Below are 24,184 nucleotides of genomic sequence, written 5' to 3' on the forward strand. Positions count from 1 at the left end.
GGGAATGGGCGACGGCTCCGCGGCGGAGGCGGCGAGGACGTACTCGCCGCTCGAGTACCGGAGGCTCGGACGATGAACGCCGGTACGAGCGCGGGTGACTGGGCCGGGTGGCGCCGCCGAAGCCACCGGCAAGGCAGCCGGCAAGGCGGCCGACGTCAGGGTCGGTGAGGTAGCCTGCGTCGGGGCCGGCAAGGGGGCCGGCGTCAGGGCCAGCGAGGTACCAAAAGAAGAAGAAGCAACAAAAGAAGAAGCCCTAAACGGAAGACGAGCATGTTTGCCGAGGCGACATGCATGACACGAGTGATCCTCGTTCTTATTACACGTGAAAGAAAAACTCCAAAGTATGTGGCGAAGGGTGGCATGATTAGGATGACACAAGCGAGCATGCCAAAGATCTACTCCAGTGGCGAGAGCGAAAGGAGCGGCGGAAGTGGTGGAGGTGGCGGAGTGAACCGGGTAGAGCTCGTCGGGGCTGTCACATCGGTGGAGCACCATCCGCGTGCGAGCATCCTTAACAGAAAAACCACATTCGTCAAATTCAACGGTAACCGGTTTTTCACGTGTAAGAGAACGAACAGAAACAAGATTTTTAATAAGTTCAGGAGAAACGAGAATATTAGACATGGATATAGGAGTGGAGTTAGACGGAAAATATGTATGACCAATATGGGTGATGGGAAGGGAAGAGCCATCCCCGACGGTGATGCGGTTGGAAGTGTGGACAGGATGGGCGGTGTGGAGGTTACCGGGGTACGCCGCCATGTGAGAGGTGGCGGCGTTGTCCATGTACCAGTCGCCACCGCCGGTGTAGCTGGACGGGGAAGGAGTGTTGTGGAGAGCCGCCAGGAGGGCTGGGTCCCACGGTGCCGGCGGGAGAGGCGGCGCGGCCGTCAGGGGCAGCAGCGGTGGTCCACCTGGCGGCGGCTGCTGACCGTAGGGCGCCGCGTAGGGCTGCGGCGCAGCGTAGTACACCTGGTGTGGCTGAGGCCGGGTGCCGAGAATGCCCGGGGCAGGGGCCCGAGGAACCGGCATGGAGTAGGTGTGGACAACACCGGTCCATGGGTTCTGGCCGACGTACCACGGGGCCGGCTGAGAAGCCTGCTGCGGTGGGCGGGGCGCTCCTCCCTGAGTACCTGCGCCTCCCTGCTTGCGGCCGCCACGACGACCGCCGCGACGACCCCCCCTCCCCCCCCCGGTTGGTCGCCGGCTGGGGCGGCGGGAAGGGGGCGGCCGGTGCAGGCGGGAAACCTGGCGGGAAGGCGAGCGCCGCCGGCTGGGACGGCGTCGGGCGCGGCGGTGGCGGGGCCGAACCCCCACGGGTGCCTGCGACGAGGGCGGTGTGGGTCGCGCAAGACCGCGCCACCCGCATCCGGCGCTCCTCCAACTTGAGGTACGCGACCACCTTGGCGAAGGTGAGCTCCGGGATGAGGGTGAGGTTGGAGGCGGCGTTCCCGAAGTCCTCGTTGAGGCCGCCGGAGAGGGTGCTGTTGAGGAGCTCGTCGCCGATCTTTTCCCCGAGATCGCGGAGCTCATCGGCGAGCTTCTTGAGGTGCATGCAAAAATCATCGATGGATGAGTCAAGTTGCTGGCACCCGTAAAACTCACCATAGAGCAGGACCTTGCGCTACAGCCGATTGTCGGTGAAGAGGCCGTTGAGCTTGGTCCAGACCGCATAGGCGTCGTCCTCGTCGTCCACCATGGTGTGGAAGAGGTCGCTGGAGATGGTGAGGTAGAACCAGCGGATGATGGTGGCGTCGAGGATCATCCACTCCTCGTCGTTGATCATGAGTGCCGATTCCACGATGCCGTCCACGTGGCCGTGCAGGAGGTACTCACGGAACACAAGCGAAAAATACCGCTTCCAAGCGGAGTAGGACGCGGTGGTGTGATCAAGGTTGACCGGAACACGCTCATGGATGTTGAGGTCGTGGACGAGGGTGACATCGGGACCGGTGAACGGGTTGGAGACGGTGGACGAGAAGGAGCTCATGGCGAGGGTTAGGGTTTGGGACCTGCGGGGCAGGTTGCGGCGCGGCTAGGAGGTGCGGCGGTGCAGGTGGGGTGGAGCGGGTGCGGCACGGGTGGGAGGGGAGGTGGCGGCGAGAGGGAGGGTGCGGGCGGAAGCGGGACAAGCGGCGGCGGCGGCCTCGGGAAGAGGCGGCGGCAGCGGCGTGCGAGGTGGTGGGGAGAGGCGGCGGCGACGGCGACCGGGAGAGAGGTGGCGGCGGCGGCGGCTGGTAGCGGCAGCGGGGAGTAGCGGCGACGGCAACGGCGGCGGCTTTAGGGTTAGGATCGTGCTGCGATAGATACCATGTAGAAGGGCAAGTTATGGGCTGTGCAATCTCGATGTATTGATCGGTGCACCAGGCACGTATATATAAGTACAGAGGTGGGCCACAACCTCAACTATACAAAGGAAACAGGAGGTGGGCCCTACACACAAATATACACGTACACAATATACTCAACAGTGAGAAAGAGGATAAGCGGAAACACAGGTGAAACGCAAGTGGACCAATCATGGTTGCTGTGCTAGGGACGCATGGTGTTTTTTTTTATCTCCCGTTGCAGCGCACGAGCTCTTTGCCGGCATAGTATAATGTACTCCCTTCATTCCATGATATAGCACGCCCACGCTTTTCGAGATTCAACTTTGACCATAAATTAGATCCGTAATTCATAAATCATTTTACTGAAAAATTATACCTCGGATTTTTTTTCAAATACGAATTCAAAGGCGTATGTCATGCTCCCGCCGCATCGCCCATGCTAGTCAAATTTATGGTTAAATCTCGAAAAAGAGCGGGCGCACTACATTATGTAATGAATGGAGTATAAAGCAGGAGACAACCCCATAATTATAAGGCCCGATACATGCATTATTACTGGATCGAAACATGGCAAGCATTATTATCCATTGATGAATTATTATGAGATACAAAGACGACAACAAATTAAGCAAGCAAGCAGACATTACAGGAAACAAACAGGGCAGCTACCGTTGAGCTCAGCAGCTCAACGAAGCAACACGTACGTAGTACCTTATAATTCTGGGCTAGACTAGGCTAGAAGATCTCAGTCATGCACCTATTGACGCAGAGCTGGAAGCAATCGTCTCTGCATTGTTGTGTTACTGTTAGGTCGCAGCGGGCCGCACACTCACGGGCCGATCTGGTGCATTCAGAACTGCAATCCTTCAACACGGCGAGGCATGCAGCAGATGATTGCGCCGCACACGCGGCGCAACTCGCTCCACAGCCTTCAAAGTGGCACTTGATGCACTTGCTTCTGAAGCAGGTTTTCTCCTCGTGAGAGCAGACGATCGGGGACGCCCTGACGCTAACGGCCAGCGCGGCCGCGGCGCAGAGAAGGAGGAGGAGGAGGGCGGCCACCTTGACGCTAGCAGCCATCTTACTTGGTAGTAGTATTTCTTAATCTTAATCTTAGAGGTGGTATCAACAAGGAAGTCGAAGTCGAGTTGATGAGCGAATTAGGGCAGATGGATGCTATCTATTTATACTACAAGAGGATCCAACTAGCAGCAGCATCATCTTGGCTTTGGAGATCATGGATTGTGAGTGCGTGTAGATCGGGCTCATCTGATCGATCTGGAATTGATTAACCAGCACGTTGCACCGGTGTACGAGCTAGAGCTACCACTCCTCTCCACGTACGTTTAATTATTACTTTGAGAAGATCGATCGATTGTAATCTTTTAGCAGCATGAAGAAGCATGATCGATCTGCCACTAGTCGTGGAGCATGTCTTCTGCGCACGCACATGCACATGTGGCTCCTTTCCTTGCAACAACCTATATAGCTAAGATCATTATTCTTAGCCACATATGTTGTGAATCTCGCTCGTCCCCCGCGTCGCCTCTCTGGCGACTCGGGCGGAGCCCTCGTCCGCGCCGCCGGGCCGCCCCCCTCGCTCCCCTCTCTCCCCTCGCTGTCGCCGGAGGAGGCCGCCGGGCTAAGCCCGGGCGGCGGACGGCGGCGGCGGGGTCTTCCCCTTCCTCTCCCTCTCGTCTGACGGCGGCAGGAGGCGGTGGTGGATCTGGATCCCCTGCGACGGCGACTTCCCCTGGCGGTGGCTCGAGCTGGCGATGCGGCGCGCGACTGCTGCACGGTGTGGTTGGAGCCCAGCGACCGCAGCGCCCTTCTCCCCATCCTTCGATGTGACTCCGGCCACATCTGACGGCGGAGGACGGTGCGCAATGCGAGGCTGCGGCTTCCCGGTGACTTCTCTGTCTGCCGGCCATCTCGCAGCGAGGCCCGGAGCGAGGTCTCCGATCTGGTCAGGCCCTCCCTTGCCTCTAGATCTGGTGATGTGGGCTCCGGACCGATGGGCCTGGTCAGGCTCCTTTGGTGGTGATGTCGTCGGCGGTGGTGGGCTGTGGTTGCCGGGGTGGCGGCCCCGGGTTTGGTGGTGGCGGCTTCGGCCAGGGGGCGGAGCGCTTCTGGACGCGGCGGATCGAGGGGTCCCATGGCTAGATTGGAGTCGGCCTCGGCAGGGGTGGTGGTTCGTGGGCGGCGGTCGGTGGTGGCAGGTGGTCGGCACATCTCCGGGAGAAATCCTTGCTCCGGTCTTCACCGGAGCCGGCGACGACAGCGCCCGCGGGTGCCGTGGTCTTTCTTGGAAGCGTCGTCGTGGAGGTGCTCCACCTTCTCCCCACGGCTTGGGCTCCGGAGGGAAACCTCAGATCCGCTGGATCGGGCGATGAAGGCGTCTTCGCGGCTTTCTCCTCCTTGGGGGCATCGTCTCGGAGCCGGCTACGACTGAGAGTCTGGAGGATGGTGGCATCTTCGCCGCGTGGTTTGCTGAGGCTGAGGCGGGGCGCTGGTTTTTGTTTGGCAATGATGATGGCGTTGAGAGGAGCTTGGGTCGCGGCGTGGTCTTTCGGTAGTCGGTTCTTCCCGGCGTGTCTGAGGTGCTCTTCCGTGGTTGCTGGGTTGCTTTGAAGTCGGAGCTGCGTTGGAGCGTGTCAAGTGGTGACGATGACAGACATTCGGTGGCCGTTTTTGCGGTGTGCATGGTCGGCGTGAGTTCTGCATATTTCCCTTGTGTTGCTCGTCGTCAAAATCGGAGCTGTCAGTTGTTTGCGCGTGTGGCCATCCGTTGGCATGTGCCGTCGTGTCTTGTTCCATGTCGGTGGCCAGGTTGGCCAGTGGTGATATGTCGGTTGTGATGTACGGTTTTAGCCCGGTTTTCCGTCAATTAATCGGGCAATTCTCTTCTTCTTAATCAATAAAAATGGCAAGTCTTTTGCCTCGTTTCAAAAAAAAAAAATTCTTAGCCACTACTCCCCTATATATACTTGCTGAGAACGCAACATAGTCAGCCGCCTCTCCGAACACGCTAAGGGCACGACGTGTCCCCTTGCCAACAAGCATCTGCGAACATGCATGCATGGATCAATCATCAATGCTGGGGCTTGTGGTTCCAACTTATTGGAGAAGACAATATCCCAGGAGGCGGTTGAAATAGTGTAAACGTTATGGAATGCACTTTCTGTGTCAACCATGCCATTATCTTTAAAATCACTAAGGATTTGTTTGGTTACTCGCATTGATTTTAGTCATTTTTGCATCTGTTGGGCCTGTTTGAGGGTATGAAGGCTCTGGGCCATGTTCTGCATATTGTTTGGTACCTGACGTTTGGTTGCCTGCACATGTGCTTTAGTGGTGATCACATGCAAATCAGTCGTAAGGTATTGCAACCTACTCTCCAGCGCCAGCCACGTGCTCCCTTTGCTACACCGTGACTGCTTTTTGACTGAGCATGCGCGTGCATGTGGATCGTGGCCGACGCTAGCCGGACCTCGGCAAGAAGGTGGCAGCGTCTACGCACTAGTATTTTTTTTTTGAGAAGAGTCTACGCACTAGTAGAAAAGGGGGCAATGGTCCAGGCCGGGTCAGACCATTAGTCCCGGTTCAGTCCAGAACCAGGACCAATGGTGGCATTGGACCCGGTTCCACTAATAGAAAAGGGGGCATCAGTCCCGGTTCGTAAGGGCCTTTAGTCCCAGTTTAATAAACCGGGACTAAAGGGTCGGGACTAATGCCTCCCCCTTTAGTCCCGGTTCTAACACGAACCGGGACTAAAGGTCGCGCCCACGTGGAGCTCCACCTTTAGTCCCGGTTGGTAACAACCGGGACTAAAGGAAATTTTATGATTTTTTTGAATTTTTTTTATTTTTTTTATTTTCAAATTTCTGAATTATTTTAACCTCTAATCTCTAATCACCACCCCTCATCACTGCTCAATTTATCCTCTAATCTTTAATCACCCCTCATCATTCCAAATCATCTAACTTCCGGAACGGTCACCCATCCTCCCACTCCGCCAGCCTGAGCATGCTTAACTTCCGGGTTCTATTCTCCCTCGTTTCCAAGTCTGCACTTGTTGTTTTTTTGACAATAGTAAGATGTCAATCCTATTAACCCTCAGGAATTTTGCTTGAGCATGAAGTGACACATTTCACTGTTTGAGTTTGAAACTATTGTTTTAAAAAACAATAATTATTTAGTAACACTAATATTTCTTGAATAATTAGTTTGACCATTGTTTGACCACAGTTTGACCAAATTTGACCAAAATCCAAAATAACTGAAATAATTATTTAGTAACACTAATATTCTAGAATAATTAGTTTGACCATTGTTTGACCACAGTTTGAAATTTTTTCGATTTTTTCCAGTCTAGATCTTGAAAGCCCCGTAAATTTTTTTCTGTTAGGTTTTTGAGGATTTTGAAGATGTTTAACGGGGTTCCCCTGGTTAAATTTGGATGTAACTTTTCGAGTAGATGATTTTTCATATAAAAAACTTTTTAATCCGAGTTCGTATGCAAAAGTTATGCCCATTTTACTAAATTCTAGAGAGATTTTGCAAATAAAGTCGAAATTCATATTTGTAAATTTTCCCAACAACTAGACCATATATCACATGGGAAACTTATTTTCTTTTATTTTTTTGACATTTGCATCATTTTCTTTTATTTTTTTAAACTGAAAAGGCGATCAGGGGGGTGGAGTTTGAAAATGGGACGTTTAGTACCAGTTCGTGCCATGAACCGGTACTAATGCCTCAAACCCCATTAGTACCGGTTTGTGGCATGAACAGACCTTTAGTCCCGGTTGGTGCCACGAACCGGGACTAATGGGCATCGCACCCTTTACTCCCGGTTCGTGGCACCAACCGGGACTAAAAGGTCCAGACGAATCGGGACAAATGGCCCACGTGGCCCTTGGGCGCACGAACCGGGACTAATGCCCCATTAGTCCTGGTTCTAGACTGAACCGGGACTAATGGGCTAACCCGGGGTGGACCAAAACCCTCTTTTCTACTAGTGTTCGTGAGCCCTGGGGGGCGGCAGGGCCACCTGGGCCATTGGTCCCGGTTCGTCTGGACCTTTTGGTCCCGGTTGGTGGGATGAACCGGGACCAATGGGCCTCGCTCCTGGCCCACCACCATTGGTCCCGGTTAGTGGGACGAACCGGGACCAAAGGCAGCCCATTAGTCCCGGTTGGTGGCACGAACCAGGACTAAAGGGTTGGTCCTTGTTGCGGTCAGAGTTTAGTCCCACCTCGCCAACCGAAGGGCGCTCACACCCGTTTATAAGCCCCTCACTCTCTGCCTTGTTGAGCTCCTCTCAAAGTGAAAATAGATGCCCTTATACAGGGAATTTGACCTAAATTCATATTGAATTTCTCTGAAGTTAGTAGAAATTTATTACGAATTTAGGTCTAATTTTCTCTATAAGCGCATCTATGCTCATTTTTTTAGTAAAGTTAATCACAACTATTTTTTCTTCTATTTATTTCTGAGTAGTTTTTTATATAGTTTTTTTTCTTTTCTGCTATATTTATTTTTTTCTATTTATTTCTGAGTTGTAATAAGTCTTTAAAAATAAAAAAGAGGTGCAATGCTCGTTAATTAGCTTCAAGCCTTTCAGAATAGTGTAAACTGCACTGCACATAGCTCTGTGCAGTCTACCCTATTCCTCAAGGCTTAAAGCTAAGCAACGTGCAGGTTAGCATTGAGCCTCTTCTGCATCGTCTCTGCACTCGGGGCTTATAAACCGCTGCGAGTGCCTCTCGCTTGGCGAGGTGGGACTAAAAAACAGCTGTAGAAAGAATCAACTAAAAAATTCTTTCACCGGTTCATGGCACGAACCGGTACTAAAAGGTGCTCGTGGGGCACCAGCCTTAAAACATGTACCAAATAAAATGCCTTTGTAACAGCCTTAGAACTGGTACCGAAGGAATCAACTAAAAAGCTTTTATAAACCTCTAGTATTATTGAAACTAAAATTATATAGAATTTTGTTACAAACTTTAATAGCAAAACGGATTATCATAAAGAAAATAAATAAGTAATTAGAATTCTGTCAAAACATTAAAAGCAAAAAGAATTATCATAAAAGAAAATAAATAAGTAATTAGAATTCTGTCAAAACATTAAAAAAAAGAATTATCATAAAAGAACATAAATAAGTAATTATAATTTTGTTACAAACTTTAATAGTAAAAACAATTATCATAAAAGAAAATAAATAAGTAATTAGAAAGATTATAATTATCTGAGATAAAAGAAAAAATAAGAAAAAAAGCAAAAATCAAAAGAAAATAAATAATTCAAAGCAAAAAATAAAATAAAAAAAGTGTCACCTAAAGGACTACCACAGCCTGAATACAACTAGAAACCCAACAATGGGCCAGGATTCAGGCCGCAACAGGCCCAATAGACCCACAGGTACATATAGTGAGTTTAGGCCCGTAAGCCTGCATTTGAGAGGAGCTCGAGAGGGCAGCGGGACTGGGGCTTACAAACCACAGTCAAGCTCCCTCAGCTAGCGAGGTGGGACTAAACTTTCGTGCCACGACGCGGGCAGCACAGGGCCTTTAGTCCCGGTTGGTGGCACCAACCGGAACTAAAGGGGTGCATTGGTACCGGTTTGTGGCACCAACCGGGACCAATGCCACCCATTAGTCCCGGTTGGTGCCACCAACCGGGACCAAAGGCCTCTGCTTCCCGCCCTTTGGGCTGCTGAAAAGAGGCCTCTGGTCCCGGTTGGTGCCACCAACCGGGACTAAAGGTCGCATTATTTGTGAGACAAACCGGGACTAATGCGACGTCTATATAACTGGCACTCGTCAAAATCTCGTTAAGTTCGTTCTTCTGCGCCCTCACGCCGCCAGGCTGCCCGTCTCCGCCTCGCCGTCGCCGTCGTTGCCCCGCACCGTCCCGCGCCGTCCTGCGCCGCCCCGACTCCGTCGCCGCCCCCCGCCCCGCGCCCCGTGCCCCGCGAAGCCGCCGCACCCCCCGCCCAACCCGCCCCGCCCCGACGCCGTCACCGCCCCGTCCGCCCCGGCCCGCGCCGCCCCGACGCCGTCGCCACCCCGCCCGCCCCGGCCCACGCCGCCCCGACGCCGTCGCCGCCCCGTCCGCCCCGGGCCGCACCTCGCCGTCGCCGTCGCCGTCGCCGTGAGCAACTATTTTAATTTGACGTTAGTAATAGTTAATTTTGATCTGTAGTTAATTTTGTTAGATTTTTTTGTAGTTTATAGATTTTTTGTTAGATGTGTAGTTCATAGATTTTTCTGTTAGATTTTTTTTCATATTGTGTAATTAATTTGTTCATATTGTGTTAGATTGTTTTATGATTTTTTCTGTTGTAGTTTAGATGTCAAATTTTTATGATTTGTTTCTGTTGTAATTTAGATGTCAATTTTTTTTCATATTGTGTAAGTAATTTAGATGTCAATTTTTTTATGATTTTTTCTGTTCATAGAATTTTTATGATTTTTTCTGTTCTAATTTTGTTCATAGAATTTTAATGATTTTTTTGTTCATAGTATTTTCTTTGTCAATTTATTGTGTATGTATAGGAAAATTAGTTAGAAAAATAATAGAACTATAGTTAAACTAGTTTATTTTTAGTAAGTAGTACTTTATTTTATTTATAGTAAGTGCTTCATATCTAGTTGAACTAGCTAGTTGATTTAATAAACCAATTTATTTTACTATATATAGAAGTAGTTTATTTTTAATAAGTACTACTTTATTTATTTATAGTAAGTGCTTAGTAGTTGAACTAGTTGATTTAATTAATAAAACTACTTTATTTAACTATATATAGAAGTAGTTCCCGCATCGACGTCGACGATGCCTATCCCGCATCCTCGTCGTCGTCGACTCGGTGGTGGTGGAGGCCTGCTTGATCAGGGCCATGTTCGGGACTGGCTCCGCCGGGCTGGTATTGGGAGGTGCTACCTTCTGGGGGACATAGATTGGTTAAGAGGCAGCCCGTTGTTGACCCGATCCTTGTTTGGTGACGGTCGCGTGGGCCAGTGACGGTGCCAAGGCTTCCGGACACCGCGTAGGTGGTACGTCACCGTGTCAGCGAGGAGGACGAACACGTCCGTCGCTACATGGTTGCGTTGGAGGGCAGGTTTAACAATACCTGACAGGTTCTTCAGGAATCTCACTGGAGCTATGATCCTGTGATCGTTCCTTATCTTTGGGTGTCCACCGCCCACGACGATACCCGTCGGGCGCTACGGTTCTAGCTGTATTAATTAGCGATGTTATATGTATGATAGTATTCGAGGAGTATTTGACGATGTACGGACACAAGAGATGATGTACTTTTGGTTATAATTGAATGCATGCTAATTTGAATACTACTTTATTTTACGATTTGGTTTTACTTATTGAATGCTCATATTGGAAAAGTACTCCTACTTTGAATGCTAAAATTGAAGAGCACTCTATGCAGAAATATAGGAGCCCCCTCCATCATCCACGCCGTCGTGGGGGTAGCTTCTCCTTCATTCCCGTGTGCTAGACAATTTGTTGTAATAATGCACTCGGGAATGAAAGAAGGAGCTACGTACCATCACCGATAGTCAACCCGTGATTAATAATAATGATCTAATTTAGCTTTTCTAGTACATACATTTAATATTTGAATTATGAACTTAGGCCGGAAATGTCGTACTCGGACGACGAAAACCGCCCGGGGAGTGTGACTGGTGCCACGACGACTGAGGTATGTGCGACAGATTCATTGAGCTGGATGAAGATCGGCGCTTCAGCATTAAGCTCGAGGAGACCTTCGATGTTCATACGGTACACAACAACGACAATAGTTTTTTTCGTAATTAAGCACGACTTCAACTATTTTAACGTGTATTTTTCATCTTTTCCAATTTGACTAGCTTATCCCATGCTATGCAAGATGCTATGTCTTGGAGAGGATGGGTTTTGAAGACCATGAAAGTATGGAAACCAAACCAAAAAAATTCTCCTAAGGACCCATCATGGTGTAGATTTTCAAGTAAAGCTGTACAATGCTGAGAGTGTAACCCATTTTGGTTGCAAAAATTGGGAAGCATTTTGCAAGATGTATGGTTTTGATGAGGGTATGCTTGTCACCATGGATCTTGGTGATCCTACAATCCAGCAAGACAATATGGGCATTTGGGTCCTTGTGGATACACCTCCAATTCTTCCCCCTGTGAGCTTAACATAGTTATTAAGTAATTTATATTGTTTATTTCAAAATAGTTGACAGCTTGTTTCCATTGACAACTTATTTTCATTCTTCAAAGAATGTGCAGAAAATGGTAGACAAAACCCACTACACCGATGGCTCCGAATTAACTTATAAGGAGAAAAATCATCTGATCGCATTTTGTATTGATCTTGAGAATTACAATGTCTACAATCGAACTCCTCAACATCATGGTCAATACGTGCCACTAGTGCACGTGTTGAACTTATAAGCATTTTTACTATTACGACATCCCTGCATCTTTTTTTAAATACTTCTAAAACTAGTACATCATTGCTAACTACAAAGTTATTACTATGTTTTTAAACAGATAACCCCGAATGATTGTGTGCCTCATCTGATGTACACGCACGGTCGCCTTGATGTTTTGAACATACAACCAGGTCGTCCTACGAATCTCAATTGTTCATACCGGATTTCTAAAAGAAGTGGAGACATGACAATCAAAGAATGGAAAAAATGTATGGACAGTCGTAAGGAGCTTCTTGCAAGCAAAAGGAGGCAAAGTGCAAGAATTGGAGACAGGATGATCTCCATTCTTCATAATGGAGAGTCAGAGTCTATATTGTTTTATGCTATTTTACCTTAAGGGTGTTTAGGTCCTACCTGATAGTGATGACCATGTGCTAAGAACAATTATGTAGGGTTGGGTTCGATGACTATGAGTAGGATGATCGTATGACTTGTTATTGATAACGAGTAGAAGATGTATGATGATGCATGATTAGTAGGACTTGTTATTATATATGATGATGTATGATGCGAGCATGCATGAGTTATTATATATCAGCGGGTGAAATGAACATAGCAGTATAAGAGAGGACACTTCTCTCTATTAGCTAGCTAATAACAACCTAAAATTAACTCTCAAAACCCCTAAACCAGCCACTTTTTTTTTTAAAAAAAAGAAAAACCTCAGGTGCTCACACGTGGAAGCCTTTTGATCCCGGTTCGTGTCACCGGCAGTGGCCACGTGGAGGCCCATCTGTCTCAGTTCGTGTTAGAACCGGGACTAAAGGGTGGAGGCATTAGTCACAACCCTTTAGCCCCGGTTCAAGAACCGGGACTAAAAGCCCTTACGAACCGGGACTGATGCCCCATTTTCTACTAGTGACGGAACACAAAAAGGAAAACATGTGAAGGCCAACGCCTAACCAGATAAACTATGGTGGTACTTGGCTGCGACCGGGAAGAATAGAGATCACTGTGAGTTTGATGTCGTCCTGCATGGGAGCAAACCCTGGTCGTTAGGTAGGACCGAAGGGGTTCCATAATCCTGTCTTGGTTCCCATGAGCTTCCCATGCTGATGGAGGCAAAGAGCTCGACAACCATGGCGGCAGCAGGCACTTGGCTCGACAAGGTGGATCCAATGTTGTATCAAGGAGATATATGATGGCAAGAGGAGAAGACATACTTGCAATGGAAAGGAAAACACTCCACTAAACACCAGTAATGGTTTGCACTAAAATTATTACGCTGATAGTGGGCAAGCGTGGGGAAAGAATGGTCCAATTCTGATGAAGGCAAAAAAGATGCCATGGTGATGTGATCACTTCTGCATGCTGGGCAAGGAAAGGCAGTATTACAAAACAGTAAAACAGAGCTATCTATGAGCTCCTACAGCAATTTGGCATCCTTAACCGTCCGATTACACTTAAGAACGGTCCAGATCTCTCGGTCCATCCCACCACTCCCGTCTCCATGTTTTCACCCCGTAATCGGGCCGCTACTCCGCAGGTTGACCTAGGCCCTCTCCTTAATCGGGCCGACCAGGCCAGCACTCGTGAATCGTAAATGAGGCCTGCCCTGTGCTCTCTCTTTTTTGATCGATCGATCAATTTATCCCGAAGCTGTGTGCGCTCATCATCTGGTGGCGGCGGGGCGGCGGAATAATGGCAAGGCAGTCCAACTTTCTCCCAGCAGTGATTTCTTCTTCGAAACTTTCATCTTGCCTATAGGTTGGCTCATGTTCCTTGTTTCCTTGGCCTGGTAGGGTAGCACCTACATAATGTAATTTTAGGATGCTTGTTGTTGCGGAAACTGTTGGAAATCGCTGAAGTCAAATTGCTTGGATGGCTTCGGGGTGGCGATGGAGGTGCTAGCTGCTTCTGCCTCATGTTCCTTCTCGCCGCGTTTGTTGTTCCGAGTGAAGTGGGCGCAGGGATATAGTCCCATCCTCTCTCCTTCTGATTGCTCCTTCTCCTTCTGATTGTTCTTTGTGTTCTGCATGTTCTTTGTCAAACTTCAGATTTCTTTTTAAATGAGTTTCGTTTTAATTCCCATGTGAGAAGATCCTTCCGAGGAAGCAAGAATTGGTACCAAAATTCTGAATATGCATAGCTTTGAGTATGACATTTGATTCTGATTGTGTGAGATTTGTGTCTAATTTAAATCATATCTTGGCATGAGTATTGTGTGTTCAACTGCTGATGAGTTGTGGATTTATCTTTTTTGTGACACATCTTTTTTTATTTGTTGGACTCTGATAAATGAAAAGTTCACTTGCAGACTGCTCTTTGCTTACACTGTGACTAAAACAAGTTTTGTTTCCTATTATAGCTTCTCTTTTTTTTTCAGATTTTGGCGTGTTATTCTCGAACATATTGTGTGTGCAATTAATTTTTGGAACTATTTTTCCCTTTCTGAAGAGTTCATGTGCCGAGCCACAAGTGCTCGTGAAAGTATTACATGGCAAGTGGAGCGCAGGGTGAGTGCCCATGTTTTAGCAATCTTGGGTTCCTTTTTCAAGATTTAGGATTTAGTTTGGTCAAGATTGCTTGTCGCACTGTGCTGACACTGCCTGATGTATGGTTTTTAAGCTTTTGAGACCTACAGGCAAGTATTGCAGGCAGCCGGTGAAGCCGAAGCCATTTTTGCTTAATTTGATAATGTATAATAAGGCAGGCAGTCTGTTAAATATGTTTAGTGATTTTAGGACAAGTTGTAATTTTCAGCTTAAGGAGTTGCCCAAGATGTACATGTGAACATATTCTTAGGTTTACTTCACCAGATGACATGAAATTGGTAAAGCTAACTTTCCGTTCCTATAACAATTTGACAAGGTCCAGTTTGATAATCTATGCACTATCACCATGCGTCCCGGGCTGTCTAAAACAATAGTCCATCAGTTGTGAGATCTTTTACTGCTCAAATCATGGTCGCCAGGTCATAAATAAAATCCATAGCATGACTTTTGGATCTGACGTTTTTATGTGTACCCGACACGCTGTGAGGATTAAAGGTTCGCTTGAGTCAATTCAAATTATTGTTTATAGTTGATTTATTTTGTTTACCGGGAGTTAGATCCAAAAGGCTAATTTTGTTATGGTCTCACAACATCACTGAGACGCACTTACCAAAATTTACTGGTAAAGCTTAACACCTTTAACAAATATCTTGGAAATATCTCTCGCATATTCAAATTTTCTCAAATACTGCTTGGATTATTTTAAAAATGAAGTGCATCCTAGGTCCTTGAACTATTTTGAAGGTGTCACATAGGTCCTCACACTATGAAAAGTGTCATCCAGGTCCTCGGAAATCTTTGAAGTGTAATAAGTGTGTATATATGTGACACTTCTGAAATAGTTCAATGATGTACATGACTCCTTTGAAATAGTTTGAGGACCAGGATGACACACATATTGCACTATGAGGATCTAGATGATGATTTTCATAGTTCGAGGACCTACGTGACACGCCTAAAATAGTTCGAGGACCTATGATGCACTTCCCTCTTATTTTAATTTAAGATAGTTTTATTATTCAATGTTAATATGGACGGGCGTGGCGAAGCGTGCCTACATGTTCTAGTTTCTTTGTGAGAAGTGAGGACTGGATGGGGAAGGGCTTCATCCCATGGGGACAGGAAGGCAAAAAGATGCCAAGAAAGGGAAATAGATTATGTTGTGACACAGGAATAGGAAGGGCAGACACGACGAAACAAAAATTTGGAGCATTCACCAATTTCTTGTATTGTCTATCGTGAATTATCGGGTGAAGCTTTTTTTTGAAACATATTGGGTGGAGCATTTAGGGGCTGCATGTCGATGGAGTAACGGGCTGCAATGCATGATATATTTAACCTGCGAAGGGAACTGAACGCAGAGAATTGGAATAGAATGCGCTCAGAAAAAAATCGGAGCATGTCATTTTTTTGTAAGGTGGCAGGTTGTTGACAACCGCTGATGTGGTAGATTTCTTGGAAACAGAACGCGGATGTGGCATCATGCTGATGTGAACGGTGTGCATGTAGAAAGAATTGCTCATAGTGAAGATCTACTTCTTAAGAATGTAGGACTTGCAAGTAAGAAGTGATGACCTGGCTACCTGATGGAGAGGTGTTGTAACTCGGAGTAAGAAGAAGCTCCGGTTGTTTTGCTGGCCGCGGCACCAGCTGAGTTTCTCCAGGAATGACTTGTAATTTGTGGTTTCTTTCTCGAGATACCTCTTGATATATATTTTCGATCTGCTTTCTTTTGTGTATTTTTACAGATGATGATGGTGATGGCATTTGCAGTATTAATTCGTAGCTAGCCAACAAAGGATGAATAAAACATTATGAGCAATAAACATGGTTATCTTACCCCACAAAAAAAAAACATGGATATCCTGTACCTACAGTGTTAACTGTGTATGTACATAGCATTGTTGATAGAATACCTACGTATGGCAGCATAGCAGCTATACACTGTTGAGCCTCCACGTTGGCCATGGGCCTGGCCAGACTTGTTTACTACACTGGACAAATTTCCAGGGGCTCGCATGTTTCATATGAACTTTTTTTACATGTATTAAAAATGTTTCAAAGTCTATTGAAAAAATATTTAGCAAGTATTTACAAAATGTTCAAACATGTGCTGGATAAAAAGGTTTATCATATATTTGAAAAATGTTTAATGTGTATCAAACAAAAATGTTCAATATGAATATAAAAATATACAGGGTGTATTAAATTTTTTAACATATATTTGTTAAAATAAAAAGAACAAACAGAAATGAAAAAAATATAAAAAAACCAAAATAAAAACCAGTCAAAACCGTAAAATAAGAATAAGAAAAAAAACATTGAACATTCCCAAAACATACGAAAAGCAAAAAGAAAAATAGGAACAAAACCGGAAGAAAATAGAACAGAAAAACAAAACAGATTAACGCCGAAACATATAGAAAAGGACTAAAAAACATAAAAGAATACAAAACACGTGAAAAGTTCTGAAAGTGGTTCACCTCGGTCCATAGAGCCTTTTCTAAGATCATGCGATTGCACTGGACCACTGAAGGAAACCATAGAGCCTTTTCTAAGATCATGTCTCATCTCACAGCAGGCGAAAGGTTTTGTGCTCTATTGGTACATACTGCAGTCTTCTGGCATGTAGAGCACACCTTGGAGCCGGCATTATGTTTTTTCTTTTGAGGAGATTATGGTTTTTCATTGATTCGTGCGCACTCTCCCTGGGTTTAGACTTTAGAGTAGACAGGGGCAGCGATTACAAACATTTAGGCAGAATCCATTATGCAATAGTTTGAATTGTAAACTGAACTATAAACTAAATGTCCAATGCGAGCCAAGAGGTATCCAAGCCATCCAGTGAACAGCGGCATGCCGACAGGAGCTAGATGTTTACAGTTCACGTCACAGCATGGCATGACTTGACATAACTAGCACAGACAGGCAGATGCTGGATTCTACACTTTCTAGCGTTTCGATTGCGATCCCGTCAACCAATCGACGCAGTCATCCCTGCTTCCTTCAGGATGCGCAAGCTGCCATTTGAACACACGCTTTTTCCATTCTCCGATCAGTGGACTTTCTGACTTGTGCATAATTTGCATTATGATCTTGCCATTGACCAACGGCTCCAACTTCCACACCTCACTGAGACCTAGATCAGTTATGGAACGCTCAACTCTCATGTACTGCTCTTTCCTCCGATGCAGCTCATCCTGCTGCTGGCTGAGTGTGCCGCCAGCATTTTCAGCTACTGGATGAAAGATAATGGATATAGCAAGTGCCGCCCGCCATAAGTCCTTTATTTCATTAAGTACGACTCCTGCATAAACACGCTTCCATGTGTCCATTGGTATATCTTGGTATAGATCTTCCACCTCCTCCCTGACAGCTCGCGAAGCGACATTTGATTCAAAGAGGAGCACCAGATCATCAAACTTTTCGCTGGCAACATGCACGTCGAGAACCGATTTAGCAACACATGCTGGCAGCTTTAGTGACTCCTGAATAATGTAGCTAGTGACAACAATCTTCTTAGATTTTTTATTCAAGTAGAACATCTTTCGAAGGGGAAAAAAGAGTGCACTATAGAGGTAAAGCTTTTCCTCTTCATCCAGCAGCATGGGATGGGAAACTCCGCTGTGCACAGAAATTGCAAAGTTCCAAGCTGATTCAATGTGTGAAACACAGCAGCGATCACAATTGTCAAAAACTGGAGGGCTGCAACTTTTGGGGAAAGCAAATGCAATATAAAATAGCCCCAGATCACAAATGTAAGACATTGCACTCAGCTGGGTGTTGGCCTGACATCATAAGATCAATCTCCTTCCCAACACGTTCTTTGCTGATCTTGCAAGCAAGTTCCAACTTCACCTTTTCGTCCGAAGCAGCTTCTTTCAACCTATCGGATAACGTAAAGTTGAATCTAGCGGCAAATCGAATTGCCCGAAGAACTCTGAGTGGGTCATCCAAGAAGGTAGCTTTGGCATCTAGAGGAGTATCAATAAGGCCCTTGATGAGATCGTCAATACCTCTTTTAGTAAAATCTTCCACAATGTTGTCGTTGATGTTGAAGAATAAACTATTAATTGTTAGGTCCCTGCGGTGGGCATCTTCTTCAGGATTGGAGTCCTGCTCCATGGTAGGAATGCGGCTGCTTTCTGCATACTAGTGGTTGGGGCGCGCCATGGCGCGCCGCCTGAGAGGAACATGGGGCGGTGCCAGGTTGGGCACGCCCCTTTCATGCTGCTGGGTGTACTTCACTATTATTGCATGGTCTTGACTGAAAAAAATAAGAGAGAACACTGGAAATGCAACACTCATACCATGCATCAGCTTAGGACTCATAGATATTAACATGTGCCTTATATAGATTACATGACCGAAGACATAAACGGAAGTGATTCAGAAGCAACGCATACGACATCCAAAATTGGAGGCACAGTCAATCAACTTCATGGAGCATTTTCGTCTCTTCTTGTGAAAAAGGAAGTTCTGCCCAAATGATTTTCTATTAGTGAGTAAAATGGCTCATCTCTCCATCTTCCTCCAACTCGGTGGAAATAGCAGGACGAGCCGGTTCAAGAGAAAATGCAGAAGTGGCGCCATGCCCGTCAGAGCGTGTACCAGCCAAAATGTGGCACTGGCACGGCGTTGAGCTGATCTTTGTCGTCCTGCAGCTACTCCCTCATCTCCTGTAGGAGCGCCTCTCTCTGCAGGGGCACCAGCCCGCCGACCCATGCATAGCACCCGCTTGCAGCAGCCATGCCGGCAAGCTTGCCGCGACAAAGCATGCTGCAACGCAGCATCACATGAGACTCCGGCGAGCGCGCTGGCAACCATGCCACGACAGAGCATGCTGCAAGGCAGCATCCCATGAGACTCTGGCAAGCAGCCGCGCCGGCAAGCTTGCTACGATAGAGCATGCTGCAAGGCAGCATCCCATGAGACTCTGGCTAGCAGCCACGCAGGCAAGCTTGTCGCGACAGAGCATGCTGCAAGGTAGCACCCCGTGAGACTCCGACAAGCATCCTCACCAGAAAAGCTTGCCGTGACAGAGCATCCGGCCAGCAGCCGTGCCTGGACAGCTCGTAGTAAAACGTCGGCAAGCTCGCCACGCCCGACAGCAGGTTTAGTCCCATGGCGGCCACTCCGTGGACAATGCGTCGCTTCTTTCCATCCCGCTACACATACTCGACAATGCAATGACATGCGAAATTATGAAACTGAAACCACCAACGAGCTCATGCACCTGAGTCTGTCGATGCAACCTCGATCGTCATGGTGGTGACCTCCATCCGTCAGCTGCCGCCTTTCTTGCCGAGCCTGTCATAGAATGAGGTGTCAATGATTTTTAGGACAACGTGGTAAGTGAGATACGTGGATACGTGGATTCATGAATGTCAGCACAGCTGAGGAACATATACCAGGTCATCTGGCTGCTCACACAAAGTACATTATAGGAACTCAGATGCAAATAACAACAAGAAGATCTAATTAGTATAAACAATAGGTTGTAGGAGTACCAATCTTTCGACAGATTAACAACAATCACAAGTTTTTGACTAATTGGTTCATGATTTTTTTTGTCTAAACAAAGCGATTGCACAGATCCCAGCAGGTCATGCAGTAGACCTTTTCACGAAACTTTTATGAAGCACAATCTACATGATTTCATTTTTCAAGAAACAACTCTTAGAGAGATAAAATAGAATAAAACCTTATAAGGTCAAGCAAGCAATGAGATATTATTGACTATCCGGTAGCGGAAATAGCAGCAAGGCCAGATGCGAGTTTGCACCCATCTGATGGTCTGACGAAACTCCTAGGGTTCTATTTGTTTAGAGAAGTGGCTGAGGGTGAAGGGCCACCCATGGATGATAATGGAGAATATATCCTGATTTGTCAAATATCCCTGAGAGAAGTCAATTGTTACATCTTTTAATAGTGATAAAACCTGATGCTTGGAATGCACTATATGTCAATTTGAGGTAAGAACATTATCTACATGGAAAAGGTAAACTGCAACTCTAATAGTGATAAATGATAACCTATGCAATAATAGTACTTGTTTCAGCAAAATAGCGACAAACAAGCGCACACACTAATATTGCATCAGCTACACGCCAACAAATTAATGACCAGGATGATAGAACGGTACATAAGTTTCACCTTTTGATGATCCCACAAAATAGATAGTGGCAGCTGACGATGTTTCAATATTGTCGTTATCCCATCACAATGTTATATAATTTGTTTAATAAAAGGCAATGCAATGAGTATAATATGTATATCTAGCCCAGCTTAATTCTATTATATATTTTTTCTACACAGTCTAGAACTCATATCCCCAGCAATGAACCAAACCTGGAGCTTCACTGGGACAAAACAATGACCGTTGCTCATTATTTTGCACAATTTCCATGAATACGATCATAAATCAAAATATCATAGTTTAGATTCATGTCCCGATTCCCGTCCTGTGAATTGCAATAAAGAGATATAAGTTATAAATAAACATGCAAGACAAAAATGTCATAAACTTACCAGTTATCACACAAATAAGAATTTGCACCTGTACTAAACTTTTGGTTAAAATCATGGCAGTTTGAAAAGAACTACAACCACAACTCATGGGCTTGAAATGCTTCGTGTGAGATAATCAGAGTGACCTGTTGTAGTTACTATAAATACAAGTCATCCTAGTTTGTAGGCATCATAGGAAGTCCAAGGACATGCAAGTGATCCTATGAGACCCAGCACAACATCATTTTGTGAGACTGATGCATCAATTGCTCTGTAGTGTATCAACCATAGATAATAGCTGTGTAACATTGTATTTTCTTTTTTATTAGTGGCTTAAAGTCTTGTACACCAAGGCCTGCCATAATGTAGTGATTCAGTTGATTCAGCTTGCCGTTCCAAGCAATGAATATAAAAATATGCTGACTGCAGGTTAATTTACATGTAGGTGCTTGTGGGGGTGAAGGAGGGGCTCGTTTCTGAAGTGCAGCACCTAAAATCAGTGTGTACTGTTTCCTTCAAACCCCATATTTACCTTCTGGTTCTGTGTGTATCCTAAACATTTTCAAGCTAACACTGTGGTATTTGCTTCAAGGACATAAAGGAAATCATATCTGTTATTTAGGAAGAGAAGGCAAACTCAATAAACCCAGGCCGGGCAGGCACAAGAGCAAGTACTAAGACTGACGATGTATGAATGGAGAAATAAACTACAGTGCAAGCATGAAATCTGTGATAGTTTATTCATTGCTTTCACATCATTACTCAAATAACTTATACAGTAAATAGACCCATCAAATGAGCTGGGCATTACCCTCTGAAACAAAAATCGAAGATAATGCACAAAATTAGATTAGAATGGCAAGGCTACAAGTTGCATTAAGATACTTATACGAGTATAAAGATAACACATGTACAGGCTCTTTCATCGAACACCTTGTAGGCACATAAATAGAGAGAGGGGGGGGGGGGGGGGGGCTCGAAATAGGAAGACCGGACAGATCCAAACTCACCTTCTCCTCCCGCTTAACGTCGGCGCCACATGAGCCAGAGTGGAGGTCGACATAGATGACGAGCTCGCGCATGGCATAGCCCGTGGATTTCAACCTGAAGAGGCCATTCATCTTGAGGGATAGTCTGTCGCCGTGGCAACGAGGGCAAGGTCGCAGCAGCAGGCCTCATCTGTGGCGCCGACAAAAAGGCGAACCAGTCGCGGAACAACGTCATGACCAGCGAGCTAGCCGTGCCCGTGCACCGCCCCTCCTAGGGCGGCTGTCTCCTCTGGGGATGGAATAAATCCGAGGGGACCCTCCTGCCAATGGCCATGAATGGGGAGGACCAGATCACGGGAAGAAGAGACTCCCCATCGACCATCTCCACCGCCGACACCTCCTGCTACGGGGCTGAGACGTGCGCCGTCCGCACCGGATCGCCTTCACCCGTTCTCCTTGTGGCGCACCGGAGCTCGGTTAGGAGACAGGAATGGGGAGGAGAAGAGGCAGAGGCGGAGGCCACGAGAGAGAGATGCGGACGCGAGGTGTGCGCGAGAGAGACGGAAGAGGAGGGATATGGGGTTTGCTTCGTGAGGAAGGGATGATGAGCAGAAACGTATCCAGGAAACACCTCCCTCAGCGAGCGCCCTTTCCTTTACATTTTTTTCTCTCCCATCGACACCTCCTGCCCAACCCAGGCGCTCGATCGAGCCCTGTCGACGTGGACACCACGAGCGACCGCTCCTTGTGCGCACGTTAATGCTTCTCGATTTTTCAGACCTCAAGTTAACAAAATCAATTTCTCTGTCGAAACATGTACGTCTTAGCAGTTTCCAAGTGCTTGGATTTATCCAGATTGCTGCACAAAAAAGGTAAGATATAATTCAAGTTAAAGAACAGCCATGGCATCTCAAAAAACATGTGCCAAAGTGTCATAACAGTCACGAGGAGGAGGATCAGCATACCACGGGATAAGTTTGGTTCCTCGTTTCTTGTCCACCTCCCCTATGAGCTTTAGGTAGGCATCGACTTTCTGGGAGAAATCCTGGCCCGTGATATTATCAAGGGCAATGTCAATGTCAGTAGGTTGTTTCCCTAGTAGCTTGTCCCGGACCCAGCCACCGGCGACGCGAAGCGTAGTGCCAAGGCGGTAGTGACGGACTACATCAAGAAGCCGTAGGAGTGTACGGACGAAACCCTACCACACCAGGGTCTTGGGGATCTGCGCCGCCGCCGAACGCGAAGTAGGGTCGGAGGTGGAGCACGTTTGATCTGGAGCGGGCATTATATAGTAGAGGTAAAAAGCATGCGTCTGGTTTTGGGTACGTAGCTTGTGGGTTTCCTATGATGTTGTACACATACAACGAGCACAACAATGCATGGCTTCGATGTGGGCGTACGGCGGCCACGAGCCCAAACACGGGAACATGTATAGGCGCTGGGTGCCAAGCGAGGGCCGCCGAGCGTTAGACAGAATGCTCACGAAGCAGCCATAGTGACGCCGGTCGGCCGGCGGAGTATGATTGTATGGAGCAGGACATTGGCAACAGCGGCCATGGCCAAGCTGCCCATGGTGCTGTCAAGCATCGGCATCGACGGCATGGCGAGCCAAGCAGCGACCAAGCAGCGAACTAGCGACCGAGCCGGGCTGAGGCATGGCCGGCCATGGCAGTGTTGTCTTCGACGGAGCTCACCACGATGAGCCGGCGAGGACGTCAACTTCGTTCATCTCTTCCTGTAGTCTGTTGGCGCCGAGTACTAGCCTAGTGTCGTCTTGTTGATGCGGGCGAGCTCGACGTCACTGTTGTCCGTGATGTCTACGGCGATCGCCTCGCCACAGCCACCGCCATGGACGACAGATGGGCGGAGAAGTAGAAGGTAAAAGTGATGGCCGAGATGGCGAGCAGTAATCAGTGGAGACGCACAGGCATCACTGAGCAGATGGCCATGATAGCCTTGCAATTTTTTCCGATACAAGGCACCACCCTTCATGTACTCGTCAACGCCGAGTCGACGGCTTCCCAGAGCTCATTGGCCTCGAGCGTCCACTCCATCATGGTCGCCCACATAGTGTAATTTTCGCGGTCAAATCGCGGATACACGGATTTTGCCAGAGCAACAATTACTTTAGCCGCACAGGAGTAGTCTGCCACCTGCTTGGTCTTGTCCTTGTCATCGTCTGACATGATCTCTCATTATTAGAAGATCAACCTAGCTCTAGATACCAATTATTGGCCCTTCTTGATGCCGAGGACTTTCCAGTGACGGCAATGACCGATGACGAACGACGATGACAAACAAAACTCGCTAACAAACTCGACGAAGTGTTTTACGCCGAGTTGCACCGTAGTACAAAGC

At 47.2% G+C, this 24,184-nt stretch overlaps 1 pseudogene; it reads right to left on the reverse strand.

Moving 5' to 3' along the window:
* Positions 1-17,269: 17,269 nt before the first annotated feature.
* Positions 17,270-23,428, reverse strand: LOC123084524 (tRNA nucleotidyltransferase cca2-like; annotated as a pseudogene).
* Positions 23,429-24,184: the final 756 nt, after the last annotated feature.

The sequence above is a fragment of the Triticum aestivum genome, chromosome 4A, assembly GCF_018294505.1.
Source record: "Triticum aestivum cultivar Chinese Spring chromosome 4A, IWGSC CS RefSeq v2.1, whole genome shotgun sequence".
NCBI classification, from domain to species: Eukaryota; Viridiplantae; Streptophyta; class Magnoliopsida; order Poales; family Poaceae; genus Triticum; species Triticum aestivum.